The following is a 13,660-nucleotide window of genomic DNA, read 5'->3' as shown; positions in this document are numbered from 1 at the left end:
GAGTTCTGTCTCCCTGACTGCCCCTCTGGCTGCCCCAGATGTCAATTTCACATGCATCAAAACAGAGGAGATTCTGACAAAACACCTCCTTGAAGATCTTACATGAGACTGTTGTGTAGACAATGAGGTCATTGGCAGTGTTATCATCCATCACTTATTTATTTATTTATTGAGACAGAATCTTGCTCTGTTGCCCAGGCTGGAGTGAAGTGGTGCCATCTGGGCTCACTGCACCCTCCGCCCACCTAATTCTAGCAATTCTCCTGCTTTAGCCTCCCGAGTAGCTGAGATTATAGGCATGTGCCACTGCACCCAGCTATTTTTTGTATTTTTAGTAGAGATGGGGTTTTGCCATGTTTGCCAGGCTAGTCTAGAATTCCTGACCTCAGATGATCCACCTGCCTCAGCCTTCCAAAGTGCTGGCATTACTGGCATAAGTCACCATGCCCAGCCCCATTCACTCATTTATTTATTTTTAAGAAGTCATTACTGAAATGTAGCCCATCCCTAACACCTGCATGCTGGATGTTCACGCTGGACAGTAAGACCACAGTGGGGGCAGACAGACCAGGGCTCTGGCCAGGGCCCTGCATTGCAGTGGCTTTGCTGTATTTGCATGAGCACAACCAGCCTGGAAAAAGGAGTCTGTGTCTCAGTGAAGGGGTGCTTGTTCCTGGGTTATGCTCAGGCATTCCGTTTCTGCATTTGCAAAGCTAACTTTTCCTTGAGGGGTGCTTGCTCCAAGAGTCAAACAGACTTGGGAAGTGCAAGATTTGGGGCCCTGGAGCAGGCTCAGGATGCACATTTGAAGCTTAGACTCAGGTGGCTCCTGCGGGTCAAGCCTGTCCAGCCTTTCCGCGTCTGGCCCTTTTTCCTGCAACATCTGTGAACATCTGGCCAAACTGGGTCTACCAAGCCCACTTTCCAGAATGCTGATCTCAGACTTTGTCTATAATTTGTTGGGCTCAGCATCTTCATCACTGTCTATATTTGAAGGGTGGAGGACTTGCCTCTTTTCTCCTTTAGAAAACCTGTGAAGTCACATGGACATGGTTTAACCATGTTTGGGGGGATGTGTGCCTTAGGGCAGAGGTTGCTGGCTGCAGGGCCTGCCATTGCTGGGAGCTTAGGGATGATTTAGAGATAGGGAGGATTTTGCTACTTCAGAGAGCTTTGGCATAGCCCATGAAATGGCAATAATCAGTCAGAAACATTAAAAATCAAAAAAAGGAAAAAAAGCAGAAGAAGGGAAATCATAGGAAAGAAAAAAAAAGATGCCACGTCACCAAGCAAGACATTTTAGAAATAAACCAGAAACAGCACGAGAGACTCACCTGGTAGGTTTTGAAGCTTTAGAAAATGCTCATTTCTGGGGCTGGGTGCCGTGCCTCATGCCTATAATTCCAGCACTTTGGGAGGCTGAGGTGGGGGAATCAGAGGTCAGGAGTTTGACACCAGCCTGCCCAACATGGTGAAACCCCATCTCTACTAACAATACAAAAATTAGCCAGGCACAGTGGCATGTGCCTGTAGTCCTGGCTACTCAGGAGGCTGAGGCAGGAGAGTCCCTTGAACCCAGGAAGCGGAGGTTGCTGTGAGCTGATATAGCACCGCTGTACTCCTGGTGCAGCAAAAGCAAAATTCCATCTAAAAAAATAAAGAAAAAAGAAAAGAAAATGCTTGTTTCTTTGCAAGGTCATGGATGAAGCTGGAAGCCATCATTCTCAACAAACACAGGAACAGAAAGCCAAATACTGCATGTTCTCACTCGTAAGAAGGAGGTGAACAGTGAGAACACAGGGAGGGGAACATCACACACCGGGGCCTGTCAGGGAGTGGGGGGTAAGGGGAGGGAGAGCATTAGGACAAATCCTAATGCATGTGGGGTTTAAAACCTAGATGACGGGTTGATAGGTGCAGCAAACCACCATGGCACGTGTTTACCTATGTAACAAACCTGCACGTCCTGCACATGTATCCCAGAAGTTAAAGTAAAATTTTAAAAGAAGAAAATGCTCATTTCTGTCTGCATGTCAGAATTACATGAGGGCTCTTTAACAAGGTGGGCTGATGACACCCTCAGTGGGACTAGGGAAGGCCTGGGTGTGAGTTCCATTTGAAAGCACCCCCGCCCCACAACATAGGTGACTCTTGGCATGCAGCCAAAGCTGCGAAGCCCTGGTTTTCTGGCTCATGTTGGAGAAGAAAAGTGTCCTAAGTCAACATTCTCTTATCCTTCCCAACTCCTTTGTTTTCCTGAATTTTTTTGGCATCTTTTTAAAAGATTCCCCAGTGATGAAACAACTACCCCGTCGTCTTCGTCCTTCCCGTATTTCATATTATATATCTATTTCTCTTTCCATTTGGATCTGCTTTGTGAAGGTTTTTGTTTCATTGTTTTTCTTTTCTAATTTCTCCCCAACCTCAACTGCCCCCCACCCCCCACCCCACTTGTGTTGTGCAGCTCGGCTCATGCACAAAGCTCCAGCACCCGCAGCGGTAGGGATATTTTTGACTGTGCAGCTGCAGTCTCTCTGGGAGCTCAGCTACAGAAATCCCATGAAGATAGCAGGATCCGAAAGAGATAACAGCGCCTGTGTTTCTGCTGCTTACTGCAAGGACTTTGCAGGTCCTGGAGGAACCCGCGCCAGCTCTGAGGCCGGGGAGGTGGGTGGATGGGACTGCTGCTCGCCCTCCTTCTTAGCACCTTTTCCGCTGCATTCCTCTGCAGGTCAACAGCCAGAGACGGTGTCTGAGTCCTCCTCAGGGCGCCCCACAACTAGGTCAGCAGTTCTCAACCAGGGCCATTGGGCAATGACTGGAGATACGTCTGGCTGTCAGGATAGTGCGGCGTGCTCCTGGCATCTAGTGGGTAGAGGCCACGGATAGGGTGCAGGGTGCTTCTGGCATCTAGTGGGTAGAGGCCAGGGATGCTGTTCAACATCCCATGATACCCAGGACAGCCTCCCTCCCACCCTTTAAAGAGAATGAGCTGGCCCCAATGTCAGTAGTGCCCAGGTGAGAACCCTTGAACCAGGACATAAAGTCCTTGAAGGCTGGCAAGGTTTCTCCTTCCTCAGCAGCGGATAATTTATTATTGCTGAATTTAGGCTAGAATAGAGTTGCATCAACCCCAATCATTTCTGTACCACTATCACTTGTTTCATAAATTTCTTTAAGTCACTTTGCTTTCTTAAGTCCAGTAAGCGTATTTAACATGGACATTTTATATGATTACAGTATTTGGGAAACCGGTATCTCATGCCACAAATAAACAGCACCCCTAAAAATAAGTGAAGCGAAGACAAGGCGGGTTCTGCGTGTGGCTGGCTGGAGATGGTTGCCTGCGAAGGTACTGAACACGAGCTTCCCTTTTTTGGTTTGTTGCCATTCAGTGTCAGAAAGGATTAAAAATATGCTCGCACTCCGTGGAGACTTTCTCCTTGCAGTCGTGGAGGGACCCGAGAGAATGAATTTCCACCTAAGCCTTCTCTGAGGTACGTTCTTCAAACTGGGGGTCACTGGAGCCTGCCTTTCCTAGGCCAACCTGGGAGCTGGGCTCCCCCACCCAGGGGCGGCCTGGGGTGGCCCTGGCACTGTGGATGCTAGAGGGGAGCAGCTTGAGTTCCAGGCTCTGTGCTGCCTGTCACCAACTCTGCAATCTCAAGTGTCATTTAAACTTTTCCGGCCTCAGTTTCTTTCTTCGCCTGTAAAGTGGGGTGTTGTTGCACCCACTCCTAGCGTGGAGGTGGGGATGCCAGGAGAGAATGGACACACACTCCAAACTCGGCACCCTGCTGCACCCGCCTCCTGCTTAGTAATCCCAAGTCTTCCTGTAATGCACGGTCAGAAAACATGGAGACATTTTCTACTACAATGTTAAATAATTAATGGCTGCATATTCAATGAGGTTTACATGTTACACTAACATACACACATGCACATGCACACAGACACGTACTCAGGCCGTCGATGTTGCAAAACTCAGATCACTGCGCCTGGTTTTCAGACACCTCAAGGATGGTAGGTAAAGCTTGGGTTTCCCAGCTGGCTTCCTACTTTCCTTCATGGCCTCAGATGACCCCGGAGCACAGCTCCCTCGCTGCTCCGAATGGCCTGGAGCTCTCCTCTCAGCTTTAAAGAAATTCCCAGGAGGCCTGAACAGGTTTGGAGTCTGTGAGCTTGGAGAGGTGCTGGCCAAAGCTGTTGGGAATCAAGGCTCGGGGGCTGGAACATCGCATCTGAGCTCCCTCAATTGTGTTGAAGGGGAGGCCCCCATCTGTGCTCGGTCCCCAACACCCCAGTTGAGCCTCACTGCCCCAGGAAGCTTAGACCCCAGCCTGTCCCGGCCAGAGGGCCTGGACTTAGCCTGATGGAGGCAGAACTTTTTCCTGTGGTCAAAGCCCACCCTCCCTGGCTCTGGGGCTGGTAGATGACATGTTGGACTTGAGGGGCAGGAAAGCCATTCCACTGCTGTGGGTTTGAGTGCCTGAGGGTTCAGCGTATTTCAGAGACAGTGTCCTTACTCACAAACTGAGGATGACACTCCTCATGACCGCTCAGGACTGTGGCAAGGACTTAGTGGGACAGTGGGGGTAGGCACTTTGTGTAGGGACTGGCACTCAGGGAACATGCCATCAGGAGCAGCTGCTATGAAGACTATCAGGTCACATGGACATTTACCCTTTGTAAACAGACCCTCCCTGCCTGGAGAAGTTAATAAACAGGAAGGCAAGGGGAACTGCGAGTGGGAATTTTTTCCAAGAAGTGAGCATTCATGGAGCATCTGGACTTTTTCTGCTGTCAGGTGGTGGTAAGTGTTATGGAGAAAAATGAAGGTGGGGAGACAGCATGGTGGTGATGATGGTGGTGGTCATGGTGGTGAATGAAGATGATGACGATGATGACAGTGAGAGTGGTGATAATGGTAATGGTGGTGGTGGTGGTAGTGGTGGTAAAGGTTATGGAAATGGTGGTGGTGGTGGTGATGTCATGGTGATGACGATGATGTGATGATAGTGATTATGGTGGTGATGATGGTATTGGTGGTAGCGATGGTGATACTGATAGTAATGGTGGTAGTGGTGATGGTAGTGGTGATGGTGGTAGTGACGGTGGTGGTAGTGATGGTGGTGGTGATGGTGGTGGTGATTGTGATGGTAGTGATGATAGTAATGATAGTGGTGATGGTGGTAGTGAAGGTGGTGGTGATGATGATGGTGGTGGTGGTGATGGTTCTAGTGGTGAAGGTGGTGGTGATGATGATGGTGGTGGTGATGGTTCTAGTGGTGAAGGTGGTGGTGATGATGATGGTGGTGGTGATGGTTCTAGTGGTGAAGGTGGTGATGATGATGGTGGTGGTGGTGATGGTTCTAGTGGTGAAGGTGGTGGTGATGATGATGGTGGTGGTGATGGTTCTAGTGGTGAAGGTGGTGGTGATGATGATGGTGGTGGTGGTGGTTCTAGTGGTGAAGGTGGTGGTGATGATGATGGTGATGGTGATGGTTCTAGTGGTGAAGGTGGTGGTGATGATGATGGTGGTGGTGATGGTTCTAGTGGTGAAGGTGGTGGTGATGATGATGGTGGTGGTGGTGGTGGTGGTTCTAGTGGTGAAGGTGGTGGTGATGATGATGGTGGTGGTGATGGTTCTAGTGGTGAAGGTGGTGGTGATGATGATGGTGATGGTGATGGTTCTAGTGGTGAAGGTGGTGGTGATGATGATGGTGGCGGTGGTGGTGATGATAGTAATGATGGTGATGACGGTGATGATGGTAGTTGTCATGACTGTGGTGGTGATAGTTGGTGGTGATGGTCTTGGCGATGGTGATAATAGTGTGTGTGTAATTTAAATGTAGGGTGGTTAGAAAAAGTCTCAAAGAGAAGGCAAAATGCTTGTGCCGATCTAAAGAAAACAAGGGAGTCACCCACTGGACTAGCAAGGAGACTCTTTCATGTGAACATGAACAAGCAGCAGACAGATCAGGAGGGGAGAGTGGAGCCAGCATCTGAGGACTGGCAAGGAGGCTAGTGGGCCGGGACAGAGCACTTTGGGAGAGTGCAGGCAGAGCGTGGGAAGAGGCAGGGGGTGGATGTCATGGGACTGAGGCCATAGTCAGGACTTCGGCTTTTATACTGCAAGAGATGCAGATGCATGAGAGCATCATGAGCTGAGAGGTGACAGCTGAGACCAAATTTCCATCTGTGTGGGGCCCCTCTGGCTGCTGAGATGGCAGACTTGGGGGTGAGGGACTCACACTGATACCTGGGAAGAGGCATCTGCAGGAATCAGGGTGGGATCTCCTACAGGAAGGATCATGTCCAGAATCTATGCTGGAGGACAAATTGACAGCCAAATACACGTGTGGAGGGAGGGTTTGCGAGTCAGGGTTTGTGTTTTCTGCCCCGGCCACCATGTTCCCTCTGCCATCGGGAGTGGGAGGCTGAGAGAGTGGAGGGGAAGGTAGGAGCTGGTTGGATGCCCCAGAGAATGGCCTCCTTGAAGGGTTTAAGCCGGCAGAGGACAGGCCCCTGACCTTGGGCAGGACAAGCTGTGGCTTTGGCAAGGCTGATGGGCCTGGCAGGAGCCAGCACCTGGTGGCCTGACCCTGGCTGGCCGAGAAGGGTAAACAGATTCAAAGCCTTCCAGAGCAGAGGAGACAGGGCAGGAAGCAGATGAGGGCCCTGCTATCTCCATGTCCCCTCTTCTGTGGATGCTTGGCTTCTCTGGGAGGTCAGGAAAGGAGAGGGAGGCACCTGTGTTATTTCAGCTGAAGGCAAGAGGAACATCGCAGCAGAAAACCCCAAAAGGAGCGTGGGGATAGGGTGCCCAGAGCTGGGTGCCTCCATAGGGAGTGGCCTGGGAGGATGGATGCCCATGACCTGCAGGGGCTGGATGTTGCCGCTGGGGAGGGGGAGCTGGGGGGCTGCCCAAGGGGCCAGCGGAAGCTTTGTATAGCAGGAGACCCTTGAAGTAAGGGGGTGTCTCCAAGCTCCAGGGTCCTGGGAAGCACATGTTTGGGGAAGCCCTCGTAGGTGACTATTCCTAAACTGGAATGGTGGAAAAATAGAGGGGGACATAAAACAACAGAAAGGGAAGGGATCGGGCCGAGGCAGAGCTAAGCGTTTGATCATGGACACTCTCCATAACAGCTCAGCCCACAGAGCCCCTGTGCCCCGACTTGGGGCAGACACTGCCAGCGGCCTCGGTCCTCACCCAACCCCGGCCCCTGTGCTCTCTTCCCACAGCCTGGAACTTCTCTCTCTCCTCCTTCTCACCTCAGAAACCCAGACCCAAAGCCAGGCCGAGGACTGCCTCTCTAAGACGGCCACGCGTCTCTCCAGGGCCCGGCCTGCGTCTGGTCTGTCTCTCCAGGGCCCCGCCTGCGTCTGGTCTGTCTCTCCAGGGCCCCGCCTGCGTCTGGTCTGTCTCTCCAGGGCCCCGCCTGCGTCTGGTCTGTCTCTGCCACAGCAGTTGTTTCTTCATCAGGGACTGTTCTGCCACCCCCACAGGGGACATTTGACAATCAATGCCTGGAGACATTTTTGGTGTCAAATGGGTGAGGCAGGGGATGCTCCTGGCATCTCTTGGGCGGAGGATGCAGAGGCTGCTTGACATCTAGGATGCACGGTGCAGCCTTCGAAGAGTCGCCGGCCCCAGATGTCGGAAGTGTGGCAGAGAGAAAAGCCCTGCAGCGTGGCCTCCGGAGCCCGTCGGGGGCATCTTGGTGGGAGCATATTCACATCACTGTCTGCTATATGTTGGGTACTTATTTGAAGTCAAATGCTGTTCTGAACTGCTCACATGCACTGTCCCCTCTAATTCTCACAGTCCCCTGCAGGAAGGCCTTGTAGACAGCATCATTTGATGGGTGAGGGAATGGCACTCTCCAGTACTTGGCATATAATAGATGCTCAATAAAACAGGTCTCTGGCCTTGTGGGGTGCAATTACCTAGAGAAGAGAGACAGAGGGAGGTGGAAATTTCTCGTGGATGAGGTATGGTTGCAGCTAACATTGAAAAAGAACACATTCTGCCCAGCACAGGTCTGAGCAGATGCCACCCAGACACAGCCAGGTCCAGCAGATGCTTCTCTGGGCTGGGCTTATCCAGCTCACAGCGGTCCTAGCAGGACAGCTCCTGCCTTTGTTTTTTTCTTTTGGGCAGCTGTGTTACTTGTGGTGGGTATGGAAGCGCACCTCCAGATCCCACCCGCATGAAGAACTGACCGTGGCAGCTGCTGAGATGTCTATCAGCAGCCAGCTGCAGCAGTCAGAACTTGTGGGCACTGACTCAGTGGTGGGGAATGCCTTGTCTTAGGCCACGTTTCTTCTTGGGTGACCAGTATCAGCCTTCATCTCAGCAAGTTGCTATGTGTGAACTGCCTATAATGCCAATTGTGTGGAAAGGAACTTTGGATGCCTGTAGGACCTGAGAGATGCCTCTGACTGACAGCAAGGAGCTGGGAAAACAAATAAATGCCACCCAGAGCAGGAAGGAACTTGGAAGCAGATTCTTCCATAGTCAAGCCTCTGGATGAGAATGCAGCCCAGTCAACACCTTGATTACAGCCTGTGAGACCCTATGTAAAGGATTCATCTAAGTCATGCCTAGACGCTTGACCCATGGAAAGTGAGATAATAAATGTGTATTGTCTTAGGCCACTAAGTTTGTGGTAATTTGTTATGCAATAATAGAACAGTAATTATTACCAGTAATAAAGAAAGTAAATGCTGTATTAACACCAGCAGACATTCAATGGATGGTATGTTCATCCATCCATCCATCCATCCGTCCGTCCATCCATCCGTCCATCCTCCATTCTTCTTTCCTTCCTTCCTTCCTTCCTTCCTTCCTTCCTTCCTTCCTTCCTTCCTTCCAATTCAACCACCCATCGTGTAGAGTGAGGGATATCACAAGGAAGTTCTGTACCTTGCAAAAGTGCTGGTGCTTTGATCAGCTGAGTCTGGAATCCTAGGGGTGTATGGGATTCTTCTCAGGATGTCCTTTATCTGCACTTATTAGCACACAGTAAACATTGACCATCTTTGAGAAGGCACTGAAAATCTTTTTGTTTAAATTTTTTGAGCCAACCTTATTGACCAAGAGGCACTAAATATCTTGCCATCTAAGTCTGATCTAAGGAAAAGCAAACTCGTGGGGTGTTTGTGTGTGTGTGCTTACCCATGAGGTTTGTCAAGGGCAGGGTGGGCAAGACACCCAGTCTATCCTCCCTCTGACCCACTTGGCCCAAGCCCTGAGTGGCTTCAAGTTGTAAGTAATGCGTGTGCGAGGGAGCAGGGTAGCTTCTGCGTGGATCTAGCTCTCCATCTGGTCGTCAGTGGGGAGACCAGACACAGATGTCAAATATCTACAGCAAATGTGAGACTATTTGGGTACAATTTAGCAGAAACGAGTCATCCTGCAGACATAAACATTTTAATCGGAGTGACAATTTATTCAAACAATTTGACAATGCTTACACATGCTGAACAGATGGGCTGGGGTGGGGGACCCAGCAAGAGAGCTGGTGGTGGTGGGGGGAAGCCCCCGGCAGAGACTGGCTGGACTGCTGGGAGGGGCAGAGTGGAAGATGAGGGCTCTCTGCCCTTCCCATCCCCAGAGAGGCTCCTGAAATGACCCCAGATCTCACCCCAGGAAACCCGCCTGTGCTTTCAGACACCTCTGTTTGATGTCCTGAACTGCTGGGGACTTGAGATAAATGCCGCAAAGAGGAAGGCCATTCATTTATTCAAGGATATCTGCTGAGCATCTGTGAAGGGCCAGGCATTGTGCTGTATGCTGTGTGCTGTACACATGTGTGTGCATGCATGTATACATGTGTGTGTCCTCATCCACTATTCATGTCTTCTAATTTCTGAATTTGAAGTTTGTAGTTGTCTGAGCCTGGCCCAGAAGTAGCTCCTACTTTGAGGCTTTTGGTGCAAACAGTTTGTTTGGAGACCGATCCCAGGAAGCTCCTGTGGGAGTGTGAGGAACAGAGACAAGGAAACGAAGGACACAGACACAGGGCAGTAATGAGCTGGCTGTGGAATTGCTACCCCTGGAGGCAGTTTCACTGAGGACCCCGGGGACATGGTGCGAGGTGTGCCTCAGACATGCCTTCCCAGGCTAGGAAGCCAGTGAGTGTCCTTTAACCCACATGTCTATTGGCTGAGAGCGTTGGCTCCTGGGGACTTCCTAACCCATCCCACCTGGGCTGAGGAGCGAAGGTGCTTGCGGTGGCTCACGGTACCGCACTAGCTGGTGAGTATCCAGGGGACATGAGCTCACAGATGGTGCTTTTGTATCAGGATTCCTCTGCTGAGCGATACATCAATTTTAGTCCAGTCTGGCAGATGAGGGAAACTGAGGCCCACAGACTGAAGTGACGTGCCCAAGATCTACAGTTGGTTAGCAGTAAAGCCGGAGTAGACCTCATGTTTTCTGAGCTCCCATCCACTGCTCTCTCCACAGGACTCTATTGCAACTGCCAGTGCTTCCTTGGGCCATTTAAAAGAAAATTAATTCACAATGAAAATTTATGTCAGTGGAACAGTCGTGATATTCAGGCTGTTAGCTGCCCCTTTGGTGAACTTATTTGATTAGAAGTGTGTGAGCTCTTTGATTCTGATTTGGAAATCATCTTCTGAGGCCTTGGGTCAACTACGATCAGCCCCTCGGCCCTTGATGCACTTGGGATTTCTCCCCACGGCAGCCAGTAGAGTTCGGAGCCCTCGTCCTCTCGTCTCCTCAGAGCAGCACCCTTCAAGCTACCTCCCCTTCTCCCTCATTTCTCACCACAATCCACACTGTCCAGGAGTGGGTCTTCCCAACCAACTTCAGGCACAATTTCCTCTTCTCCAAAACCACCACGAAGGCCATTTGGACTCAGTGATAAAATCCAAGTCTCAGGCCCAGGTATCCACCTGCCCTCTCCATAATGCCTCTGGCACGCAGCAAAGGCCAGCATCCAAACGGTGCTCTGGGATTGCCTCGAAAGCTACCCTTGCCCACCTCAGCAGGCATCCCTGCAGGGCACAGCAGGGCAGAACCTGACCCTGGGAGTCATCTCAACGTCCCAGACCTTTCCTCACCTGCTCCTCCCATCCATCAGCAGGTGACATCAGAGCTTCCTCCAAAACACATCTTGGATCCCATTCCTGGTTTTCATCTCCACTCTGGTCCAAGGTCTCACCACATCCCAGTGGTCTCTCTCCTTCATCCGCTCTTGCCCACCCCTCAATCCATTTTCCATTCAGCAGCCTCAGCCATCTTTTAAAAACTCAGATGGCTTTGTGAGCTTGTGTAAAATGCTCCAATCACTCTCAGTGGTTCTTACCGTGACCACAAAGGACCCCCACGGTAGCCCCTGCCTGACTTTGTGTTCCCCACCCTCCCCTTCCTCCAGCTCACTTTATTCCAGGAACACTGGCAGCTTTCGGTGCCCTGCCCACTCCTCCCTCCACGTCCCCTCTCCCTTGGACGCCTCTTCTAACTGATCTCCACCCACCCTCCCTTTTGTCCTCCAGAACTCAGCCAAAATGTCAGCACCCAGGAGGCCTTCCCAGAATCCCTTACAAGGTGTCTCCCTGCCATTCTCCATGCCAACGCCTGAGAATCTGCCGTGGTATAATAATGTGCCTATTGCTCTGTAGCTGTCTCCTCTGAGAGACTGTAAGCTACACAGGCAGGAACCGTGTTAATTTTGTCGAGCAACGTGTTCCCCAGTATCTGGACTGTAATAGGGATTGTTGATGGAAAATTGTTGAATGAATAAACAAATGGTGGAATAAATCTCTAGGGCTGCTTCTCACTCCAAAATCAGAAAGGTTTTACATCGGATTCAAAAACTGTCCCTTAAAGAGCTCCCTCCAAGGTTCAGTCCTGGATGCCTGGCCTTCATGGCTCCTGGAAATCTCTCACCCCACATCCCATACTCCTGATGCTCCACACAGGCAGGGCCATCAGCTTCTTTCAAGCGCTTCTCTCTCTCTTCTCTCTTTTGCCCCAGATGCCTGCCCTAAGCCAGCATCTGCCTTTGGAAATCCTTACCATGACCCAAAGCCCAGTCCAGTACCATCTTCTCCAGGTGATGTTCCTCATCCCCCAAGCCAGAAGGCATGGCTAAATTCACGGTGCTTCTTGCTATGTGTCAGGCTCTGGGCTAAGATGTTACACCCTGGGCAGATTGTGTTTTTCAAAGAAGATTGCCACCAACCATTCCACCTTACTTGCTCTTCTAACAAATGTGACATGGATGCTCCTCCCATTCAATGGTGGGAGGAGCTTGGGTAGAGCGATATAGAACATGGCAGAACTGATGCTGTGTGGCTCGCAAGGCTGGTCACGAAAATGCCGTGAACTTCCACCTTGTTGCCTTGGATTGCTCATTATTCAAAGTGCCATTGAATTGGATGCACAGCCAATTCAGCCTATAGTTTTCTTTGCCTTAATGACAAATCCATTGGGAAGAGGCTATGAATAACTGTGAGACCCCAAAGCACATAGGGCACTTGTTCTGTAATAAATGTTTGACAAGATGGCCATCTTCTTCAAGTAGGAATGGACCGTTTCCCTCCTCCTGTCTCAGGTTTTCTGAGTGCAGAAGCTTCCCAATTTATCTCTTAATATAATCTCTACTCACTCCCCTCCTCCCAAGCAAGTGGAATGATTTTGCAATTTAATTTAATCACCCACTGAGTTTCCAAAATTAATTTCCTGTTAGAAATAAATATTGTACTATGAATTATAAATCAGACCAGGCGGTAATTTGCAGACAACCTGTAAATTACAATTTATACTGTTGTTCTCTGCAGCAAATAGAAGAGGGAACACTTGGCGTCCCCGGGATTGAGCATGTGCAGCCACTTAGGGGGAAGGTCAGGTCTGAGTGGACGTGTCATCCTCGGGGAAGGCTCTGGCTGCTGGGGGGCCTCCTGACATCAGCTGCTTTTGCTCCTTATGATTCTGTGGCACCAGTGTTTGGAGAGCTCCCCACTGTCTATTGGCTCCCAGGGGTAGAACTAGGAATGACAAGGTCCCTGATCCAGGACGTCAGGGCCTCTTGGTCATGCCCACATGAAGAGGCTGTGATAACAAGGACAGAGGGAAGGGCTCACACTGCTCTCAGCAGGTGAGGATGGCTGTTCTCAGCATGAGCATATGTTAATTGGTTTGATCTTCACAATAGCCCTATGAAGTAGGTTCTATGATCAGCATTGTTTTATGGATGAGGAAACTGAGGCATAGAGAACGTGAGTAATCTGCCAACGATGGCGAGTCATCAGGTGGTGCCCTGTTGTGTGAGGCAGCCTGGGTCCAGAATTGGGGTTCTTCTCACCCCTCACACTCACGTCCTGGTTGGCCCACTCTCACCCCACTGCCTCCCTGCCGGCCAGGCCACTTTCATCTCTAGGCCTGACAGCCATTGAAGCTTCCAGCTAGTCTCCAGCTTCCACTTGTCTCTACAGGGACCCCTCCCGCACCAGGGAACTCAGAGAACTCCTTAGAAATGGGAACTCCAATGTGAAGATATGCCCTGTGCTCTTAGGACGAATGACACAACACCCTTACCCCCTGAAAACTACCAGGTGGACAGTAAAGAAGGAAGGTCTCAGCACTGGCTAGCTGGGCCCCTGACAGAGGGTGTAGGCTGTGGCT

General features: G+C 50.7%; 1 long non-coding RNA gene across 2 annotated transcripts; it reads left to right on the top strand.

Annotated features, from left to right (window-relative positions):
* Positions 1 to 1,799: 1,799 nt before the first annotated feature.
* On the top strand, positions 1,800 to 7,404 carry LOC105727556 (uncharacterized). Of its 2 annotated transcripts, XR_010344568.1 has the most exons (4): positions 1,800 to 2,868; positions 3,241 to 3,497; positions 4,697 to 4,813; positions 7,246 to 7,404. It is a non-coding gene; the product is annotated as an uncharacterized LOC105727556 (long non-coding RNA). The 2 variants fall into 2 exon arrangements; XR_001109805.3 differs by lacking the exon at positions 1,800 to 2,868 and having other exon boundaries at positions 2,898 to 3,497.
* Positions 7,405 to 13,660: the final 6,256 nt, after the last annotated feature.

This window comes from Aotus nancymaae, unplaced genomic scaffold (assembly GCF_030222135.1).
Source record: "Aotus nancymaae isolate 86718 unplaced genomic scaffold, 86718_ANA_hifiasm-v0.15.2.pri h1tg000029l, whole genome shotgun sequence".
Classification (NCBI taxonomy): Eukaryota; Metazoa; Chordata; class Mammalia; order Primates; family Aotidae; genus Aotus; species Aotus nancymaae.
Note: the sequence above shows the minus strand (reverse complement) of the source record. Positions and strands in the feature narration are given on the sequence as shown.